Below are 22,768 nucleotides of genomic sequence, written 5' to 3' on the forward strand. Positions count from 1 at the left end.
GATGGCATGGCTCTGGCTCTCAAGCACCAGACCTTACTTTTATATCGTAAGTTAAATAATGCTTTTTTTTTTCTCACAATAACAAGTCTGTTGTCCATTTTTTTCTAATTACAATTTCTTTGATTTTCAAGGGCATATTCAGAGCATGGGTTACAATCACAGACAAGTGTGAGATAACGGGCTGCCCACACAAGCCAAGGCCTGGAGTGCTGCTGACCTATGTAGAAATTGGCTACACAAGCTAGAATAGTACCTTCCTAATCTAATCTTTACTAGAAGCCCCAGGTTCAAAGCAGGCCCTTTTTTAAATGTATCCCCTCTTTGCAGTTCTTTTTGTAACTCTAATTTCTTTATTGTACTTATTTAAATGTTCACTAGATCTATTCCACAGTTTTGACATCCTAACCCTTGTAGTATTTGTAATATATATTGAATTAAAGCTTTAATAACATTTATCTTTATTCTAGTGGGAAGTATACACCAGGGAGCCTGTTGCCTTTTAATTCTTTTCCACAAACAGCTCAACTTTGTATAAAGCATTAACCCCTTCTCCTACACTAGCATTCTACTTGATTAAAATTCTACAAAGTAATGGACATTTTGGGGATAATGAGACTAAGCATTTTCCCTAAAATTAGGAATACAGCAGTCATTAGTGGGACAACCAGGAAGCTCCGGCTTTCTGATGCAGAGTGTAGTTCCCAACAAACCTAAAACCACCAAGAGGACGGCAGCTGTCCTTCTCACGCCTTGCTGAGACAGACCTTCTGCTGTGACCTTGTCAGCCAGCCGAAGTTGCCTTGGCCTCGTCAGATTTGGACTTGATTTTACTGATTCCAAGGCCTGCCACGAACCAAATGTCTCAATGACCAAAAGAGAATGAGCATTCACTGGAGAACCCAAAGACTTCCTACTCAAATAATTGGCATTTGTTTCTTCACAATTCTCATAATTATCCTATCCATGTGGATACTCTAATATTTTCACAAAACGAGGTCAAAGAAGTCGTGTGATTCATGGAGTGGTTACAAAGGTAACAAGTGGGATAATGGAGACTTGAATACTAGACTGACCACAGCTTTAGATCAGGTGCTTCTCCTTTTTTCCAGGAGAATTCTGCTCCCAAATCTCTGCTATACTGCAATGCAGGAGCCTGAATTCCCTTCCATTTCCCTTTCTGAATTCCAAGTTCTCTCTTTGCTACATTGGACACCGGCATAACTCGAGGATAAAGATTTTACGTAGCAAACTTCTTTGTCTTGTGTACATAGATCTGTCTTCAGGCCTGGGGCTAAGTATATATATATATATATATATATATATATATATATATATATATATAAAACCTCATCTTGTCTTCCTGAGTATCTCCTAAGCAACATGTTGGCTGAGGTAAGAGCTGACATCATAGAAGCTGCTGTCTGTTATGTGGTCTCCAATGGCGGTTGACAGTCTTCTCCCTTAATTAGCAACAGGGTGAATGTATGATTTATAGCTGCAAGCAATGCCTACCAGACAGGTAAAGCCTCCCAGTTAGTGTTTGAAATATTCTTCCTTAAAGCCTAAAGTTAGTACAGTAGAAGGGAAATGGCGAAAAGACAGACACAGCATTCCCTGGAAAATTCCTGGTCTTTCTATATCTTCTATAGGTATGAAATTAATGTGTGTGTGTGTGTGTGTGTAGAATTATGAAATGTTAAAGCTTCAATTATCCATGTTTAATTTGGAGGTCAGTACTGGTCTTTGTGCCTGTAGGAGATTTTAAAATGTGCCAGGGATGGTTTTATTGTTGAACATGAATCATGCTTGAATAAGGTGGAAGGATCTTGGAATTATTTCAACGGAATGGAAGCTTGGTCACCTTAAAAATACTTTAACTTTTGGTAATTATAAAACGATTAATTATTTAGTATAGATAATATTGACAGGAACATTGTACACTTAGTACCCAGGGTTGGGTTAGCATTGTGGCGAGCAGGTTAAGCCTCCACCTGTGATTCTGGCATCCAATATGGACACTAGTTAAAGTCCTGGCTGCTCTGCTTCTCATCCAGCTCCCTGCTAATGCACCTGAGGAAGCAATGGAAGATGGCCCAAGTGCTTGGGCCCCTGCCACCAGTATGGAAGACCTGGATGGAGTTCCAGGCTCTTGGCTTCATTGTGGATCAGTCCTGGCTGTTGTGGCCATTGAGGAGTGAAATAGTAGATGGAAAATCTCTCTCTCTTTCTCTCTTTCTCTGTCACTCAGTCTTTCAAATAAATAAATCTTAAAAAAAAAAAGTTAACTAATTTTTTTATATTTCCCTCTATGTTTTCAATATCTCTCTGAAACAATACATGTTTGAATGCTTTTATTGGGCTCAAACTGATTATATTATAATCAAAAGCACAATTTAATATTTTTGCCTTTTTAAAAATTAATGTTGTATTGTGAATTTTTCCTTCCAAATAGTCTTTGAAAGTATATATTTTTAAATTTGTGTATTCTATTCCTGGATATTATGGTTCACTTTTTGAATTTTAAAAGTAGGTCAAATATTGCTATATTTTACATCCCAAATTGTGATACCCTTATGTATTGGAAAAGAAACGGAAAAAGTAGAAAAACAAGTAAAACATAACCCGTTTATGTAGAACCAACTCTTGACATTAACATTGCCTCTTTGTGATGGTTTAACTTAGGAGGGCTCATTGGGCAGACTTGGTTTGCTTTGTTTTTATGGCATAAGTATTTGTTTATGTAAATTTGACTTCACACAGGGCACTTCCTCCAACCACCCTGCTTTCTGTGCTCTGATTGGAAAGCTCCCCACGTTTCCGGGTGATCGATGTTCACAGATCAATTAATTAATTGGTGTCAGGAACTTGGGCCATCTTCCACTGCTTTCCCAGGCCATAGCAGAGAACTGGATGGGAAGAGGAGCAGCTGGGACATGAACCAGCACCCATGTGGGATACTGGCAGCACTGGCAGAAGAGGCTTAGCCTACTACATCACAGCCCGGCCCTCCTCCTTGTTATCTTAATTATTAGCCTAACTTTATAACATGGTGGCTTTCAAACTATCTTCCTCAGGGCCTGAAGATAGTCTCTGGTGTCTGAGTTTGTTAAATATGCTGGTTCTAGATCTTAAATACAGAGAATCTCACTCACCAAGTATGGGAAGGGGCTGTATATTTTAGGAACACACTTTTGGTATCTTTGGGCTGCTATAACAATATGCCATAGACTGGGTGGCTTATAAACCAAAGAAATTTGTGGTGGGTATTTGGTGCAGTGGTTAGGACGCCCCCAGGGATGGGATGACTGGGCCCTGTATCAGAGTGCCTGGGTTCCAGTCCTGGCTGTGCTTCCAACTCCAGCTTCCTGCTAATGCACACCCTGGGAAGCAGTAGGTGATGGCTCAGGTATGTGGGTCTCTGTCGCTCACATGGGAGACCTGGAATGAGTATGGTCTAGCCCCCACTGCTGTAGGCATTTGGGGAGTGAGTCAATAGTAGCTGGGAAATCTCCATCTAAAATAAAATAAAATAAAATAATCTTTAAAAGTAAAGTTTTTAAGAACATCTTCAAAAAATTCTTTTAAATTTACTTAAAAGGCAGAGACACACACACAGAGAACTTAATGGAATTTAAAACTTAATGTCTGGGGCTGGCTTTGTTGTACAGTGGGTTAAGCCACTGTTTGTAATGATGACATCCCATGTTGGAGTCCCTGGTTCGAGTTTCTGCTATGCTGCTTCCAATCCAGCTTCCTGCTAATGCACCTGGGATGGTAGGAAGATGACCCAAGTACCTCGGCCCTTGTCACCCATGTGTGAAACCAGGTTGGAGTTCCTGGCTTCTGGCTTTGGCCTGGCCCAGACCTGACTGTTGCAGCCATTTGGGCAGTGAAACAATGCATGGATGAATTCTCTCTCTCTTGCTCCCTTTCTCTTTGTCACTCTGCCTTTCAAATAAGTAAGTAAGTCTTAAAAAAAAAAAAAAAAAAAAAAAACTCCTTAATGTCATTCTGGTTTTTTTTTTTTTAAATGAAATTTGCTTTTCTTCCCTCAAACATTCATTTTTTTAAAAAGATTTATTTTATTTATTTGACAGGTAGAGTTACAGACAGTGAGAGAGAGAGAGAGAGACAGAGAGAAAGGTCTTCCTTCCGTTGGTTCACTCCCCAAATGGCCGCTACGGCTGGCGCTGCGCCCATCCGTGGCAAGGAGCCAGGTGCTTCTTCCTGGTCTCCCATGTGGGTGCAGGCACCCAGGCACCTGGGCCATCCTCTACTGCCCTCCTGGGCCACAGCAGAGAGCTAGACTGGAAGAGGAGCAACCGGGACTAGAACCCAGTGCCTATATGGGATCTGGCGCCGCAGGCGGAGGATTAACCAAGTGAGCCACGCACCGGCCCCCAAATCTGTTTTGATCTTAAGGTTAGTTGAACCCACAGATGTGGAATCCACAAAGACAGGGGGCTGAATGTAATCCTAAAAGTGCATGTACCCAAAACAAGAGAGCTACAGAATATTTGAAGTGGAAATGAGAGAATTGAAAGGTGAGAGAGATGAAGTAGTTGGAGATTTCAGCACTCGCCTATCAATATTGATAGAGCTGCACAGAAAATTAGTAAGGATATGAAATAATATCATCAGCTAGCAGAATCTACTTGACATGTATAGAAAATGCCACCCACCACAGGAGGATAAACATCCTTCCAAGTGCCCAAGAAACAAATGCCAAAAGAGATCATCTTTTAGACCATGAGACAAGCCTTACAAATATGAAAGAATAGAAGTCATACAGAATGTTTGCTCTGATGACAATGAGATTAAGCAAAAAATCTCTTGTAGAAAGATAATGCAAAATCAACAAGCACATAGAAACTAAACTGCATTTCTAAATAACCTGTGGGTCAAAGATTGTGTTGAAGTAAAAATAAAGTTGAAGTCAATGAAAAGGAATATACAACATATTGAAAACTTGTGGGACACAGTTAAAGCAGTGCTTAGAGGGAAATTTATAGTACTGAGACCATGCATTAGTAAAGAGGAAAATTCTTAATCAATAATTTATGCCTTCACCTCAAGAGCTTAGAAAAAGAAGAGGAAAAAAAAAAAAACTAAAGCAAGCAGAAGGAATAAAATAATAAAGTTAAGAGCAGAAATCAATGAAATTAGAAATAGAGAAACCCAAAGGAACAAAAAGCGAATTTTTTGAAAAGCTCAATAAAATCGGTCAACTTCTAGAAAGACTGACAAGAAAAAAGCAGGAAAAAATTTCCTATCTGTAAATTACCAATATCAGTAACTGGATAACACTAACAACTCCACAGGTAGCAAAAGGACAGTAAGGGATTACGCCCAATTCTGCATATTTAGATTTAACAATTTAGATGAAACTACCAATTCCTTAAGAAATGCAAACCATTACAACTCACCCAACATGAAACAGTTTAAATATGCCTGTAACTACTCAGAAATTTGAATTTGTAATTGACAATTCCTAAAATAAACCCCCAGATACAGAAATTTGTATCAGAAAATACTAGCAAATGTTTAAAGGAGAACTAATATCAATTCTACAGAACCTATTTTTTTTCTCTCTCTCTTGAAGATGTGAACAGTTATTATACAACCTCTTAAAGAGTGGAAGAAGGAACATGACCAACATTTTATGAAGAGCCAATATTACTTTGATACAAAAACCAGACAAATGCACAACAGTACAGGAATGCTATAGATGAATATAATATCCCTTGCAAATACAGACACAAAATGTTAAGAAAGTATTGGCTAATAGAATTTGTCATTCTTTTAAAGGAATAATACACAATGATCAATGGTATTTATTTCAGGGATGCATGACTGGCTCAATATTTGAAAACCAAACCATGAATCCACCACATTTACAGACTAAAGAAGAAAAATCACATGCTCATATTAATAGATGCAAAATTAACTTTTTGAACTACTCATCACTCATTAAAAAAATTGTTTTCTTATTTGAAAAGCAGAGCTACAGAGAGAGAGGGAGAAATAGAGAGAGAGAGACAGAGAGGTGTTCCATCTGCTGGTTCACTCAACAAATGGCTAAAACAGCTGGGGCTGGTTCAAGCTGAAGCCAGGAACTCCATTTGGGTCTCCCACATGGGTACAGAGGCCCAAGGAGTTGGGCTATCTTCTGCTGCTTTCCCAGGTGCATTAACAGGGAGCTGGATCAGAAGCAGAGCAGCTGGGACTAGAACCAGCACCCATATGGAATGTCATTGCAGATGGAGACTTACCCACTGCACCACAATGCTGGCACCCAACATTCACTGTTTTATTTTAAAAAAACTCTCAGAAATTCGATAAGTTTGATAAGGTGATTCAATAAAAATCCTTAAATTAGCCATCAGACTTACTTTACCACTAAAAGCAGGAACAAGGCAAGGATATCTGATTTCACATCTTTTTTTTGCTTTTTAAAATATTTATTTATTTATTTGAAAGGCCGAGCAGGGGAGAGGCAGAGAGAGAGAGAGATCTATCTTCCTTCTGCTAGTTTACTGCTCAAATGCCTATAACACCCAGCACTGCGCCCAGCCTAAGCCAGGAACCTAGAACGCAATAAGGTAATAAGGTATCCTATGCGGTGGCAGGGACCCAAGTGTTTGAGTCATCATCTGCTGCCTCCTAGAGTTAGAAGGAAGCTGGACTGGAAGCGGAGGCATTGGGACTCATAATTGGACACTCCAGTACTGGATGTGGGTATCCCAAATGGCAGCCTAACCCACTGTGCAGAAAGCCTGTCCTGGCCTCGCCATTCATATTTATCATAGCGCTAGTGCAATAAAAGAAAAAAAGCAAATAAAAGGCAATGTATTGGAATTGAACAGAGATACCTGTCCCTACTTGCATGTGACATGTTTATATACAAAATTCCAAAGAAGTTACCCCCCCCCAAAAAAAAAAAAAGAAAAAGGAAAAACCAAAACCAAAACCTAAATACTCCAACTCCTTGAACAACTAAGTGAATTTAGTAAGGTCATAGCATTCAAGACCAACATATGAAAATTGTTTTCCTATATATAGTAGTAATGAATATGTGAGCACTGAAATTAAAAACACAATACCATTTGTAATTGCTCCAGTACAAAAGAAACAGACAGAAATCTAACAAAGTTTAAACATAACTTGTGTTCTACAAACTAAAAAATACTGATGAAAAGTAATCAAATTTCTAAGTGAAAAGACAAATCATATTCATGGATTAGAATATTCAGCATGGAAAATATGCTAATTCTTTCCACACTGGTGTACGTGTTTGATGAAATTCTTACCAAAATCCTAGCAAGATTTTTTTTATAGATACAAATCAGATTATTCAAAAATCTAAGGTAAAGGAACTAGAATAATTAAAAAATAATTTTGATAAAGAATTAAATGGGGCACTGGTGTTGTCACACAGTGTTTTAAGTTGCTGCCTATGATGCCAACATCCTTAATGAGCATTGATTTGAGTCACAGCTGCTCCAATTCAGATCCAGCTTCCTACTAATGTGCCTGGGAAAGCAGAGGAAGATGCCTCAAGTGCCTCTGCCACCACATAGGAAACCCACATGGAGTTCCAGGCTCCTGGCTTTGGCCTGGCCTAGCCTTAACCATTGGGGTCATTTGGGGAGTGAACTGGTGAATGGAAGATCTCTCTCTCTGTCTCTGTCTCTCTGAAACTCTGCCTTTCAAATAAATGAATAAATTTTTAAAAGAAGAATTAAATAGGAGAAACAGCTTTATCCAATTTTGAGACTAATCATATAGCAACAATAATCAAGATTATTTAGTATTCATAGAGGAATAGACACAAGATGAATGAAACAGAATAGAAAATCCAGACATAGATCCACACAAGAATATCGAACTGATTTTGACCCTGGTACCAAAGCAATTCAATACAGGAAGGAAACTTTTTACCACAATAGTCTTGGAGAAACATCCACAGGCAATAAAGTGAACTTCATCCAAACCTCATTCCTACACAAAATTTAACTCCAAATGGGTTATAACCTTTCGTGGAAATTGTAAACCTATAAAAGTTTTAGAACAAACACAGGAGAAAATAGTTGAGCTATAGTGGGAGGCAAAGAGTTTTTAGGATGGACAATAAAAGCATGGTTTCTAAAGGGGGCATTGATAAATTGCACTGAGCCAAAACTGGAAATGTTTGCTCCAGCAAAGATCCTATTAAGACATTAAAAGAAGAGTATTAGACTGGGAGAATGCACTTGCAAGTCACATATCTGACAAAGGATACATATTAGAATATATGAGGATATTTCAAAAGTTCATGAAAATGGAATTAAAAGTTAAATTTGGTTTGGTGCAAACATTTTTGAAATCCATGTGTATAAGAAGTCTTCAAGGGGCCAGCATTGTGGCACACTAGGTTAATCCTCTGCCTGTGGTGCCAGCATCCCATATGGGTGCCGGTTCTAGTCCCAATTGCTCCTCTTCCAGTCCAGCTCTCCACCATGGCCTGGGAAAGCAGTGGAGGATGGCCCAAGTGCTTGGGCCCCTGCACCTGCAAGGGAGACTGGGAGGAAGCACCTGGCTCCTGGCTTCGGATTGGTGCAGCTCCGGCCGTTGCGGCCACTTGGGGAGTGAACCAACAGAAGACCTTTCTCTCTGTCTCTCTCTCTCTCACTGTCTGTAACTCTGCCTGTCAAATAAATAAATAAAATCTTAAAAAAAAAGAAGTCTCAAAAAGGTTCATGAAGCATTGTTTATTATGAATAAGCTGCATAGTTTCGATTTTTTTTGGTACCAAAATAAATTGATCTTTTAATCCCATTTTTTCCCTGAAATTTTTGAAATCCTTCACACTCTTTGCCTGATTGCTTTTTTTTTCAATTTTTTATTTTTTTGACAGGTAGAGTGGACAGTGAGAGAGAGAGAGAAATGTCTTCCTTTTGCCCTGGAAGAGGGGCAACCAGGACAGAATTGGGCACCCCAACTGGGACTAGAACCTGGTGTGCCAGCACATATATATATATGTGTGTGTGTGTGTGTGTGTGTGGTTTCTTTTCAGATTGGAACTCTTTGGGTAAGGATAAATTTTTATTTTCTCTTTGTTGGATTATTCTTGACATTTTGTTGATTCCATTGTCATTCAAACCTGCTGTAAGTTTGCATGTCTCAATATTGTGTTATATCATAAGATTCTTCAGGCACCAGTGGAACTTACTTAGCCAGTGGTATTTAGCACCCATACCATATCCTGCACACATGGATATCTTGTCATTTTTGATGTTAAATTTTCTCAGCACGTGGGGGTAACAGAACTGTGCATAGCAGAAAGTTCTACTTGGTGAGAAACAAACTTCAGTTTTGAGGCCAATAAAACTTCAAGAACACAAACTACTTAGAGCACTGATTTGTCACCGATAATCCCCTGAGGATCTTGTGATTAAATTTAATACCAAAAATCAGTGCCGAGTAGCATAGTGAAAAGCAAAGCAGAAATGAAGACCTGTGGCTCCTCGGAGCTGACTTTTTCCGCTCTCCGTTTCTAGGCCGGAAGCCTCCGTTTTTCAATCATTAGTCTTCAGAAGGGCATCATTTTGCATTTCCTGGACACTCCATCACGTGGTGACTCACAGAGAAGGCACATGGGGTTGCTGGAGCTGAGAACAGGATGGCATGGAGTCACAGAGTCACTCGTGTGATGCGTCATCAGGCAGCTCCTGGCTTCCTTTTGAATCTCAGAAGATCGGCAAAGATGCAAGAGGAAAAAAAAAATCTCTTATGGGATTGCCTTGGGCAGGCACATAATGAAAGCCAATTGGTCCTTTAGAGACACCTTCACTCCCAGTGGATCCGCTGTACCCCGGAGCCTTAGTCACGCATCTCTGAACACTGCTTCCTTTGTGCTAGAAAAGGCAGGCGCCCTGAGGCGGCCCCTTTTGCAACAGGCCTTTTGTTGAGCAAGATATTAAATAGCATTTCGAATTAAAATAGTAGGAGAAACTTTAGGGAAGTACAATACAATTTCCTACGCTGGAATTTGACCGAGATACAGTGGTTGGTTTTTTTTTTTTTTAAAGGATTATATAATTTTGAAAAAGGTTTCATTTAGTTATTTATTTGAAAGGCAGAGCTACACAGAGTGAGGGATAGATAGAGATCTTTCATCTACTGATTCACACCCCAAATGCCTGCAACAGCCAGGGCTAGCCAGTAGCCAGGAACTCTGTCCTGGTCTCCCACAACGGGGACAGGGGCCCGGGTACCATGGCCAGCTTCCACTGCTTTCCAAAGCTCCTTAACAAGGAGCTGGATCTGAAGTGGATTAACCAGGACTTGAGCCAGGCACTTCCATATGGATTGCTGCTGTCGGAAGCTGCATCTTAACCTCGCTGTGCCACAACACTGGCCCAGGATTATATAATTTAAAGCGGGAAAGTGTACTCCTTTACTGAGGAAGATAGAGTGTGAATTCCCAGAGAGCTGGGTAGCACCAAAGGACTGTAACCTCAGTTGGAGGAGGGTAGACAATGCCTAATAAGGAGGAGTGAAAACTAATGACTAGGTTTAAATGAAAGCTGTTAGGTCATCATCAGTATAAGAATAGGTGTTGTGTATTTTAGAAGTGTTTGGTAGAATTGAATTGGCCATCAGAGGACGAAGTACAGTTCCTCTTGAAGCTCTTCAATGTCCATCATCTTAAGGGTGGAGGATCCTTGAAGACCATTTTCCCCATCATCTGCATTGAAGCTGAGTTGTTTAAAAGCATCTCGGAAGAATGAAGCGCTACCCTGCTTAATAAAATAATTACAGGGAAGCAATATCGCGGAAGCAAGAGTAATACATGTGAGTGCTTCAAAATGTTGTGGAAAAATAGAACTAACATAGATAATGCACGCTGGGTGACATTTGGCACAGCAGTGTCAGTGCTATTTGGAGCAGTGCATGCATGCCACATCAGAGTGCCTGGATTCGAGTCCTGGCTCCTCTGCTCTCAATTCCAGCTTCCTGATAATGCACGCCCTGAGAGGCAGCAGGTGATGGCTCAGGTACTTGGATCCCTAACACCCAGGGCAGAAACCCAGATGGACTTCCAGGCCTCTGGCTTCAGCCTAGCCAGTTCTGGCAGTCGGGGGCATCTGGGGAGTTAACCCGCAGAAAAAGAGTCTCTGTCTTTCAAACGAAATAAATTAATAAACAAATACTAAAAAAGTGCACAAATCCTGTAATCTCACGTGTCAACAAAGGCAGGCTCTTCTTACCCTTTCTTTAGAGATGAGAAGTTGCTCTTCATTGTGTGAGAGCCATTGTCACACTTAAAAGGCATTGTCATGTGGCTCTTGCTAAACGCAACAATCCATTTTTCATACAGACTTTTCCGGTTTCACTTCCGAGTTCTGACCTTGTGAAGGTTAGTGTGAGGCTCTACCAAATAAGGGAGTACTTTCTACCTGCCAGGACCTCACTTACTTAAAGCACTTTTACTGTTATATCCGTTTTAGGAACCTAGAGAGCCCTTCACTGAGGCAGACAGCTGAGGAACTCATAGGACGGGGGAAAACCAGCAAAATCTTCAAATTTACCTGTCGCTGTAGCACAAGAACAGTGACGTGCTGAAAGCGGACGTCAGGAAACGTAGCACAGAAGCGATCTTGACTGAATTGGCCTTCCAGGCGTCAGAGGTACCTGTCAGGAGTGCATCCCGGGAGATGTTGGCTGGCACCTTCGCTAGTCCAGCCCCAGGCCATCAGGTGTGTAGGTGGCTACTCCAACCTGTCCTGGTTGCCCCTCTTCCAGGCCAGCTCTCTGCTATGGCCCGGGAGTGCAGTGGAGGATGGCCCAAGTCCTTGGGCCCTGCACCCCATGGGAGACCAGGAGAAGCACCTGGCTCCTGGCTTCGGATCAGCGAGATGCGCCGGCCACAGCGGCCATTGGAGGGTGAACCAACGGCAGAGGAAGACCTTTCTCTCTGTCTCTCTCTCTCTCACTATCCACTCTGCCTGTGGAAAAACAAACAAACAAACAAACAAAAAACAAAACAAAACAAAACAAAAAAAAGTTAGAAATGTACCACGTAAAGGACAGCCTTTTAATCACCTGCTCTTGTTCTTAGAAAAAAAAGTACATCCTATTCCTTTTTACCCCTGTGGTAAACAGAAGGGACCTGTCTATAGCAGGAATCTCATATTTTGTCTGATACATAGACATCCAGCTGATCACCGTGATAAATGAGATAAATATTGCTCTACAGATTAATTTTAAAAATATTTATTTGTTTATTTGAAAGAGTTATGGAGAGAGGGGGAGACACACACACACACACACACATATTTTCCATCTGCTGGTTCACCCCAGAGATGGCTGCAATGGCCAGTGCTGGGCCAGGCCAAAGCCAGGAGCCAGGGGCTTCATTTGGGTCTCCCACGTGGGTGCCAGGGGCCCAAACACTTGGGCCATACTCTGCTGCTTTTCTCAGGTCACTGGCAGGGAGCTGGATTGGAAGTAGAGCACTGGGGACATGAATCAGCGTTCATATGGGATGCTAGTGTTGCAGGCAGAAGCTTTACCCACTATGCCACAATGTCAGCCCCAGCAAAAATTATTTTAACCTAAAACTAAGAATATTATCAATTTATCCTGAGATGAATTGAGCTTTCAAACATGACTCCAAACTATCCTTGCATCCCAGCAGTAACTCTCACTTGATCACTGTGGATGATCCTTTTCATGTGCTGTTGAATTTGATGTACGAGTATTTGTTGAGGATTTTTCACCTCTTGATACATGTGGAAACGTGTGTCAAAGAGTACAAAGTTTCATTTGAACAGGAAGAATGTTTTTAAAGATCTATCACACAACTGGGTGAAAATAGCTGATAATGTGTTGGATTTTTCAAAATTGCTGGGTAGATTTTAAGTGGTCGCACTACATGTGGCATGATGGACATGTTAATGAGCTTCATTTAATAGTTCTGTATAGTACGCATATATCAAAGCACCACATTGTGCTCTCTGTATATATTACAATCAGAACTTCTCAGCTGAAGATAGAAATAAAAGGATGGGCATTTGGCAGAGCAGTTGAGACCCTGCTTGGGATGCCCACACCACACATTGGAGTTCCTGGCTTGGAGTCCGGGATCTGCTTCTACTTCTAGTTTCCTCTAATATGCACTCCGGGAGGCAGTGCTGAGGGAGAGCTGAACTGAGTTCCAGGCTCCTGGGTTTGGCCTGGCCCAGTCTCTGCTATTGTGGACACATGGGGAGTGAACCAGTGGATGGAAAATCTCTCTCTGCCTGTCTTGGTTTCTCTGTCTTTTAAATAAAATGAAACAAAACAAAACAAAAATAGCTCCCACAATTCTGAAAGTGCTAACATTCCCGAAACGTCCAAATCACCCGCTGCATACCTCTCCCTGGTCCATTGCTCTTTTGTAGGAGAAAGAGAGCCTTGCTGCTCCGGTAGGCTTCTCTTCTCTTCTGTTAACTACTTCATTTCTCCCAACCAGCTTCCTCTGAATCCAGCGCTCATCTGTGCCTCTAAGCAGAGCATAGACTTCAGCAACTTTCTGCTGACCATGCCTCATGCTTCCTAGAAGCGATTTCCATCTGAGTTATCTGATTTGGATGGCATCAGGGATATTGTAATTTAGTGGGTACCAGGTATGTTTGGTTGGGAGAAGGGACAATTGCACCCTGCCCACTGGGCTGGGATTGGAGGGCTTCATCCTGGCAACCCCTGCTACCAGCAGAGGTCACACCACCGAGCTGCTCTCTGATCTGCAGGAAAAAGCTCTCTGGTGCTGATTGTTACCACACACAGCTCCCACATAGTGCGGGGATTAGAAGAGAGGCAAAGGTAGCCCTATGTGTATATGATTTTGATTTTTCTTTGTAGTATTTCTGCCCCTGGGTTTTACTGCACCAAGGTCTTTGAACCGATAGAGCTAAGCAGAGACTTGTAAAAGGAGGCTGAGTCAACCCACAGACACACCTGCCATCATTCCCAGAGCATCCTCCTCATGCTGGACTCTGCACAGAGTGAAGAAGATGGATGGGTGCTCTTGTTCTGTCTTGGTGCTGATGGATATGAAGAATCTGGGTTATTATTCACACTGCTAAGTGAGCACTTGCCTCAGAGATATTCTAAAAGCTGTAATGCCCACCCAGTTCCATTTTAGTGTGGGGCCATGTTACTCTACAAGGTCATTGTCCTTATTAAGGGAGAAGAGCCTTTTCCCAAAACTGGGTTCTCCATTTTAGCTGCTTATAATCCCAATTTCCCATAAGTGGCTGGACTCTCCTCTTTGGCTTACCTAGTCCCAATCTGTAGTTACCCCAAGGACAGGCTTATCATTCCTCCTGGGGCCATCTCAAGTGCAGACCTGCAATGGATTCTGCAAAGCCCCAGGAGGAATTGTTGGTGGATGGTCAGACAACAGTCTGATGAGGGCCCAGGTTAGGATGGGGAGAACTTGATTTGGAGAATTGGGTCAAGATGCGTGGATCTCTGTGATGTGTCACAAACTTTGGGGAGCAGTAGTTGTTGCTGGTTTCTTTTTCATATGTTTTTTTAAAAAGATTTATTTATTTATTTGAAAGACAGAATTACACAGAGAGAGGAGAGGCCGAGAAAGAGAGAGAGAGACAGAGACAGAGAGAGAGTCTTCCATCCACTGCTTCACTTCCCAATTGGCTGTGATGGCCGGAGCTGAGCTAATCTGAAGCTAGGAGCCAGGAGCTTCTTCTGGGTCTCCCATGTGGGTGCAGGGGCCCAAAGACTTGGGCCATCTTCTACTGCTTTCCCAGGCCATAGCAGAGAGCTGGATTGGAAGTGGAGCAGCTGGGACTCGAACTGGCGCCCATATGGGATGTGGGCACTGCAGGCGGCAGCTTTACCTGCTACTCCACAGCGCTGGCCCCCTTTCATATTTTTTTTTTTTAATTTATTTGACAGGTAGAGTTATAAACAGTGAGAGAGAGAGAGAGAGACAAAGAAAAAGGTCTTCCTTCCATTGGTTCACCCCCCAAATGGCCACTCCAGCCGGAACTGTGCTGATTCGAAGCCAGGAGCCAGGTGCTTCCTCCCAGTCTCCCATGCGGTCAGGGGCCCAAGCACTTGGGCCATCCTCCACTGCCTTCCTGGGCCACAGCAGAGAGCTGGACTGGAAGAGGAGCAACCGGGACTAGAACCCAGTGCCCATATGGGATCTGGTACCGCAGGCAGAGGATTAACCAAGTGAGCCACGGTCTGGCCCCACCTTTCATATGTTTTTAAAAGAGAAGAATGATGGCTAGAAGCAGCAGTGGGGAGCAAGAAGAATGGGCACCTGTCTTCATGGTCCATAAGCAGTCAGTGAATGAAACTTTCACTGGAAAGGCCTTCAAGGAAGGTTATTTTGATACCCATTCATAAATTTTTACCGAGTGTGTCTGGTACATGAATTCCCAGGCCTAGTGCTGCTGAGAGAGCACTGTTCGTATGCAGCTCTGATTGGGAGACGGACATGATGCTGTATCAAAGTCAGCATCCTTCTGAGCCAGCCGTCAGCCAAGCCAAAAGGGTCAGTCAGGTGGAGGCAGAACTCGATATTGTTTGAGACTGTTGAGTGAGTCATTTATGATGGCCAGAGGTCTGGGGGTGGGGGTGGGGTGGGTGGCAGAGCAGAAACCCTTGGCAGGAAGCATGCTTTGAGGATCTAAGTGACAGGAACCAGAGAGTCACTCTGTCTCCCCTTCCTTATCTCTGCTACTTCTGCAGCTGCTTCCTGCCTCATTGCTTCACATCCACTTTCTCTACTGCTCACTCAGCAGAAAACAGCCGTCCTCAAAGTCCCTGGGTCTTTTTAGCTCTTCTGTTCAAGGTATTAGCCCGGAATGAGAGTGGATGCTTTTGCTCTGATTCCAAATTTCCACCTGCTCTGGCTTGGATGTCATTTGTTGCTCAAAGGTCCATGTGCTGGAAGCTTGGTCCCCAGTGTGGCAATGTTGATAGGTGGTGGAACCTTTAAGAGGTGGAGTTTTCAGAGGCATTTTAGGTCATGAGTACACCATCTTAAAGCAAGGACTGATACCCATCTCATGGAAATGAGTTAGCTCTCATGGGACTGGATTCATTATTGCAAGAATGAACTGTTATACAGTAAGGCCCCTTCATGTGCATGACTTGTTTGCATGAGCCTATTTCTCCTTCCACCTCTCTCTTAGGTTGTGTTGTAGCCAGGGAACCTTTTTGCTAAGGCCCCTAAAACTACCAAAATCATAATCCAAATAAACCTCTTTTATTTGTCTTTTATAGAATCATATATTCTAATATATGATTCTAATATATGACAGCACAAAATGGATGAAGACTCCAACTCTCTGCACAACCTGTGTCACCCGTAGTCAGAAGCATGGGTCACATTTACAAATATGAGGGATCTTCAAATATTTAATGGAAAATGTATGTTATGGAAAAATTATGTATGAATTTCAAATAGTATTTGGAGATATTTTAATTCTATTTTTCCATGAACTTTTTGAAGTTTCCTAGTGTATACCTGGGATGCTTAACTTGCCAAGGGAGAAAGATGTCTATAGTGTGGGAAGAAGGTCAGGATGTGAATCCTCCTGTGTAGAGTTTGTAAGTGGGCAGATGCTCAAGGTAGGGCCTCTGGCACACTGTTGTTATTCCTCTAAAGTCCCCTTCAAATAACTCCCAAGACAGAAGAATGTCAAAATATCCTCTGAGCCAATGAGATTAACCTCAATATAAAAAAATTTACCCCCTACTCTATTAAAAAGAAAGTCGACATTGATCTTCCTTTGCCTGATCGGGTCAAGTTAATTGGCAGCATGTTTTTATTCATAGAGAAAATCTAGCATATATTTAATCCAGATGAAAAATTAATATACATCTAAATGACAAAGTAACATTTCATTATGTTCTCTCAACCTGCTAAGCTTGGCATCTCTGGGATTCTTGTCTTGCGCATGGGAAGTCATCTTTCTCTCTTAGACATGCTATTTGAGGATTCAAAGGCAGTCTATCAAAGCTCAGGCAGTTGCTAGTGTCCCTGAGTGACTGGGCCTGCATCACTCTCCTCATTTCCTGTTGTTGACGGGAAGATCGGCGCTATTATTGATGATGGCAGGTTTGACCTTTGCCGTCTGATGGATGGAGCCTCCGTCCAGGTTTATGGATGATACTTCCAACAGGATGCAGCAAAACCCAAAGAACCCGGGTGGGTCCTTGGTTTAGCAGTCCGTGCTTGGATAGACCCTGTTAAGATGAGGCAAGTGAGAGAGGCCTCTCAGTGCAGAGACTAAATCAAGCTGCACCCACAAACTCATTTACTCCATGCATTTATCAGTTCAAGAGGTCGACACAGTTATCATGTACTCTCTAGAGGGACATGGATCCCACCCTCAGCTGAGTGGTTTCTTGGTGAAGTTGAGTTGTTAGGAGAGAACCTAGGAAATGCGCTGACCTGGACCTGTGGGATGCTGAGTTGCGGATGGGCAGGTACCAGCTGCTGAGGAGGGTGTGAAAGTCTTGTTGTAGATATAGTGCATGCCTACTTTGGAGAGAGGAAAGCAAGGTGAGTCGGAAGCTCTATGAAAGCCCAGAAAAAGAGCCAGACTTGAGACCTCCTCTCAAAGACAGTGGGAACCACTGAAGAGCTTTGGGCAGTGGAGGGAGTTCACGTTCCCCCTTGGGCCTCCAACGTATCTACAGAGTTCAGAAGGCTTTAAGCCAATGTCACAAGTCCTGTTTGGTAAACATTTGAGACCCATGCGCATTTTATGTGTGCAAGGGAATTAGAGTGGAGCCACTGAAAACTCTGGGCAGGGGAGGGAGTTCACTTTCCCTTAGTGCTTCCTGTTTATCTACAGAGTTCATAAGGCTTTAAGCTAATGTCATAATTCCTGTCTGATAAACATTCGAGACCTATACTCATTTTATCTGTGCATGGGAATTAGAAGTAGATTAAAATGAAGAAAATATAGGCATCTGGTCCTGTCTCTGGGTTCAACTGGGGCCATTCTTCAGCATCCTCTCTTCAGATCCAGAATTCCTGTAATTCTTGGGACACAGGCCCTGGATGCCTCTCCAGCACGGCCTCTTGCATTGGCACAACAGTGACTTGTGTAGAACCCTATGAGGTACTGCTGTCTGCTCACCTGGTAGGAGCTGAGTTACTTGCCCCAAGAGGTGTGTTTTTAAGAGCTGGTGTCATTTCTACACAGTTTGTATGTAGTGTGGAGACAAGAGCCCCAGGCACAGCTGTTACAATGAGGCTGTGTAAGGATCCCCACAGGGCCCAATCTGAGGAGGTGATTTTCTTCTCCTTGGCGCTGCTTTGTTCTGTGCCTCCACTCTGGTGGCCTTTGGGCCTCCTCCCACCATTTACAGCAACCATTGGAGAAGGTGGGTGATGGGAGACAACTGAGGAAGATTCTAGATCGATTTATGTGCTTTATGCCAGATGTGCAGAAGACAAGGCTAAGCCCTGTGCAAGTCCAGGTTCTCTTTCTGACTTTGATTTTTCAAGACCTGAAATTACTGAAGGAGACAATCATATGTACTCTGAAACTGAACCAACCTGGACTGGATTCCAGAGTTGCCAGTTACTGCCCGCTGTGGTTTGGATGTGGTTTCCATGTGCCCCCCAAAGGTTTATGTGCTGGGGGCTTGGTCTTCAGTGTCGTGGTGTTGAGCTGGTGGAACCCTTAAGAGGTGGGGCATAATTAAAGGTGAGTAGGTCATGTGGTCACTGTCCTTGGAAGGATAGCTGGTCTTCCAGTATGGATTACTTCTTCTGAGAGTGGGCTGTTATAAAGCAGGTTCAGCTGTCTCAGCTACATCTCTGGCTTCCTGTCTTACCGTCCACCCACCAGATCTGAGTGGATGCCAGTGTATGCACTTGAACCTCTAGAACTGTGAGCCAAATAAACCTCTTTTCTCTATAATGTACCCAATCTCAGGTGCTTTGCTAGGACAGCAGAAAATGGACTTTACACACTGTGAATGTTTGGCAAATAACTACTTGGCTTCTTCTCCGATTGAGTGAGGGCCTCATCTGCAAGGTTACTGTGAAGGTGCTCAAGAAATGATTGCTATCATTATTAATGAAATTATGTGTAATAAAAAGTAAGCCATTATTACTGAAGTGGCCAATGATGGAAAGCCAAGGCTCTAAGGTTAGAGAACTCACATTGTCTAGAACATTGAAGAATCTTGACAGGATTGCAATGACAGGATCTGGCCCCCCCTTTACCTTCTCCCATCCCCCCTGGTGCTTCTCACACCCTGATCCTGTACTCTGCCTTCCCTGTGCAGGATCCCAGCGTGTCAAAAGGACATGTGTAAGGCAAATTTGAGTCTTTCTGCCATAACTCACCAGAGCACTATGGAAGCAAAAGGGTGAATCCAAACACCATGGTCATTGACGTTGTCCCTTGTGAGTGAGCAGCCCTGCTCAGAACAGACAACCCAAGTTTTGCAACTTGTGAAATTGCAGGTTACTATGGCCCTGAATGTTTTGTTCCCCCCAAATTCGTATGTTGAAATCTGCTCTCCAGTGCAACAGTATTAGCAGGTCTTTAGAAAGTGATTAGGTCATGTGGGTGGCACTTGAATGAAATTAGAGCCCTTATAAAACAGGCCAGAGGGGGCTTGTTCGTGCTGTCCACCATGTGAGGACGTACAGAGGGTGCTGTGTCTGCGGAACAGGTCCTCAACAGACCGAGAATCTGCTGGTGCCTTAGTCCTGGACTTCCTGGGCTCCAGCACCATGAGCCGTGCATTTTTGTTGTTTGTAAATTACTCAGCCTAACGTGTTATGTCACAGAAGCCTGGGAGGGTGAAGATGGAGACAAAACGATCAACACAGACAGGCCGGTTATTGAAGGACAGCTGTGACCTATGCTTCCAAACTGATCTTCACAATTATTTCCACAGCAGAGTAGAAAAACGCGCTTCGAATGTCCAAACGTGCTTTGAGCAGGCCAAATGTTAAGCATAGAAACAAAGCCCAGCACCGGGCGAGGTTCTGACTGCTCCAGACATAGCAGGGACCCCCACCAGCCCCGAGTGAACTCCAACTTGCAGGGGTGAATATGAAGAAGCAATGGCTCCTGCCACGGCCTTGCCACTTCCCTGCAAGCTGCACAAGAAGTGAGCTGCCCATTTTGCCAACACCTTGAAGTCTTCAGCTGTTGTTCCACCTCGAGGGCCCTCCTCATCGAGAGAAATGGGTTTATGAGGTACCAAGAACGATCAGGAAAAAAACAGCCAGGAAAAAAAAAAACTTTTTAAAAATTTTGACAAGTACTTATGAGCAGAACCTGAAAGATGACGTTCAGTACCATGGGTTGGAGCTCCTAAAGTTTCTCTCCATGGGCTCCTGTCTTTGTTGAAGTTTGCAGCTGTCAGAACCAGGCTGGGATGAGACAAAGGCACTGCATTTGCCAGCTCACATTGCTGTCCTTGAGGCCAGAGTCTGGAGAGAGGTCACTCAAGCCTGCTGACCATGTGTTCACTTGTCATCCTGTGGGGAAGGCAGGTAACGCAGCCAGCGCTGCAGCTGGCAAAATCCATCACCATCTGTACTCATACATCAAATGGTTGATGCTCACAATGGACTGAACCCTGAGAAGAGTAGGAAGAAGCTGGGGCTACTGAGAGGAAGGGCAGGGTGTGGAGACAGGGACTGTGGTGCACTCTTTATTGGAATCACTGGGGTATAAGGACAGGTGGTGGGGCTCTGGGCATAGTTGAGGCCGGAGAGACTGGAGAAGGGTAGGGTCCCCTCTCCTCTCGATGGTTTCACTGTTTGTGTCCCCTTCACAATTCATGTTGAAACATAATCCCCAGGGTTGCAGTGGCGAGAGTCTTTAGGAGGTGCTCGGGTCTGGAGGGCTCTGTCCTAGAATGCTGGAATGAATTTGTACCCTACGAAAGGGCTTGAGGGGGCCAGTTCGCCCCCTTCAGTCCTTCCTGATGTGTGAGGTCACGGTGTGCGTCCCCTCAGGAGGATGAAGCAATGAGGCAGCAAGTTGGAAAAGAAAGCAGCCCACACCCTGCACAGAACCTGCCGGTGCTTTGATCTTGGACTTCCCAGTCTTCAGATCAGTGGGAGGTAAAACCTGTCTGTTCTGGATACATAACTCAATCTCAGGCATTTTGTTCTAGGAACAGGATGGGACCAGGGCATCAATTTTCTCTCCTTGGATAACCTCTGAGTCCTAGTTCCTGCTGTAGCCTGGCCTGGAGAGGACATCATTGCTTAATCAAGAAGACCTCGGCCTGATACCCTACTAAGGAGTTTGTGTTTTATCCTGAAAGAGGGGGGAGCACAGTTGACCGGCCCCTGGGGCAGCCCTACAATAACCTAGATCCCCCAGGCGGGGACCTCAGGGAGGCGGATAGCCCCCCCCCCCCCCCCCCCGATGTTTTTCAGTGGCTCTGCCACCACCCAGCTGGGGAGTGAGACTGAGTCAGGCTCAGGCTGAGGGGGTAGGAGGAAGTGCTGTTGAGGACATGGTGACGAATGCTGGCAGCGTGCACTGAAACAGGGAAGGCGGGAAAAGGAGCAAAGGCGGGTGGGGGAGGAGGGATGGCCTTGGGGGTTTTCTGATTCTGAGAAGTTGGAGAAAACTGGCAGCAGAGGTGGAGGGGGCTGGATCTGTGGGAGGAACTTAGGGGACTCATTCTGGTCCTTCTCTGGCATGGACAGAGTTACTTGTGAGAAGCATGGAGAGGGGTCAGCTTAACAATGGGTTAAGCTATCTCCATGACACTGGCAACCCATATGAGCATCAGTTGGAGTCCCAGCTGCTCTGCTTCCAATCCAGCTCCCTGCTCATGTGCCTGGGAAAGTGATGGAGGACAGCTCAAGTGCTTGGGCCGCTGCCTCCCATGCAGGAGATCTGGATGGAGTTCCAGGCTCCTAGCTGTAGCCTGGTCCAGCCCTGGCCCTTGCAGCCATTTGAGGACTGGATGGAAAATCTCTCCCTGCCCCCCACCCTCTTCCTCTCTAACTCTGCCTTTCAAGTAAATAAAATAAATATTTTAGAAAGAGAAGAATGGAGAAGAGGAATCCTGTTCCTCCCTGAAAGGTCCTACCTTCCTCCACCATGGCTTAGCCCCTGGTGACATCCTAGGTCACACCAGATGGACCACACTGGTGGCTCAATCCCACAGACCCAGGGCTGGGCTGTGAGGGGAGTGTGATTGCTCATGGGGAACCTGCCTTAGAGATCCCAGCTGATCCAGGCTGAGTCTCGTTAACAACTCAAATGCCCATCTTTCTGGCTTTTCTCACCTGCACTGTACAGTAGCTCGGCATCGTTACAGGATGTTGGCTGTGCCAGTGGAGAGCCCCTGGGGGAGGCAGAATGTGCAGGTGGCTGCATTGTTCATTCCCTCTGTCCGCCTGTGCCTCTGTTTCCTCACCTGAGCCTCAACCCAAAGCACCATCAGATCAGACTATGGAGGGGTTAAAAGGAGGCGATACAGGAAAATGCTTTGGCTTCTCCTGAGCAGAAGCACTCACAGCTGTGCGTTGTATTGTATTCAGGGCTATTTATAAAACCTTCCCTGCTGGAAAGGCCGCTGTGTTGTTTTCAGCTCTGTGCTAGGAGGTCGTGCTCGGTGTTTGAGTTCTGTCCATTTCGTACCTCACCCGTCCCCAAACTGGCTTTCCTGTGAGATTCTTTCTCAGGCCAGATTATGGCGAGACCGGTTTCCATGGGTGCCTTTCTGTCACCTTGTCCAGCAATTCTTGTACTAT

The sequence above is a fragment of the Lepus europaeus genome, chromosome 4 (genome assembly GCF_033115175.1).
Source record: "Lepus europaeus isolate LE1 chromosome 4, mLepTim1.pri, whole genome shotgun sequence".
Lineage (NCBI taxonomy): Eukaryota > Metazoa > Chordata > Mammalia > Lagomorpha > Leporidae > Lepus > Lepus europaeus.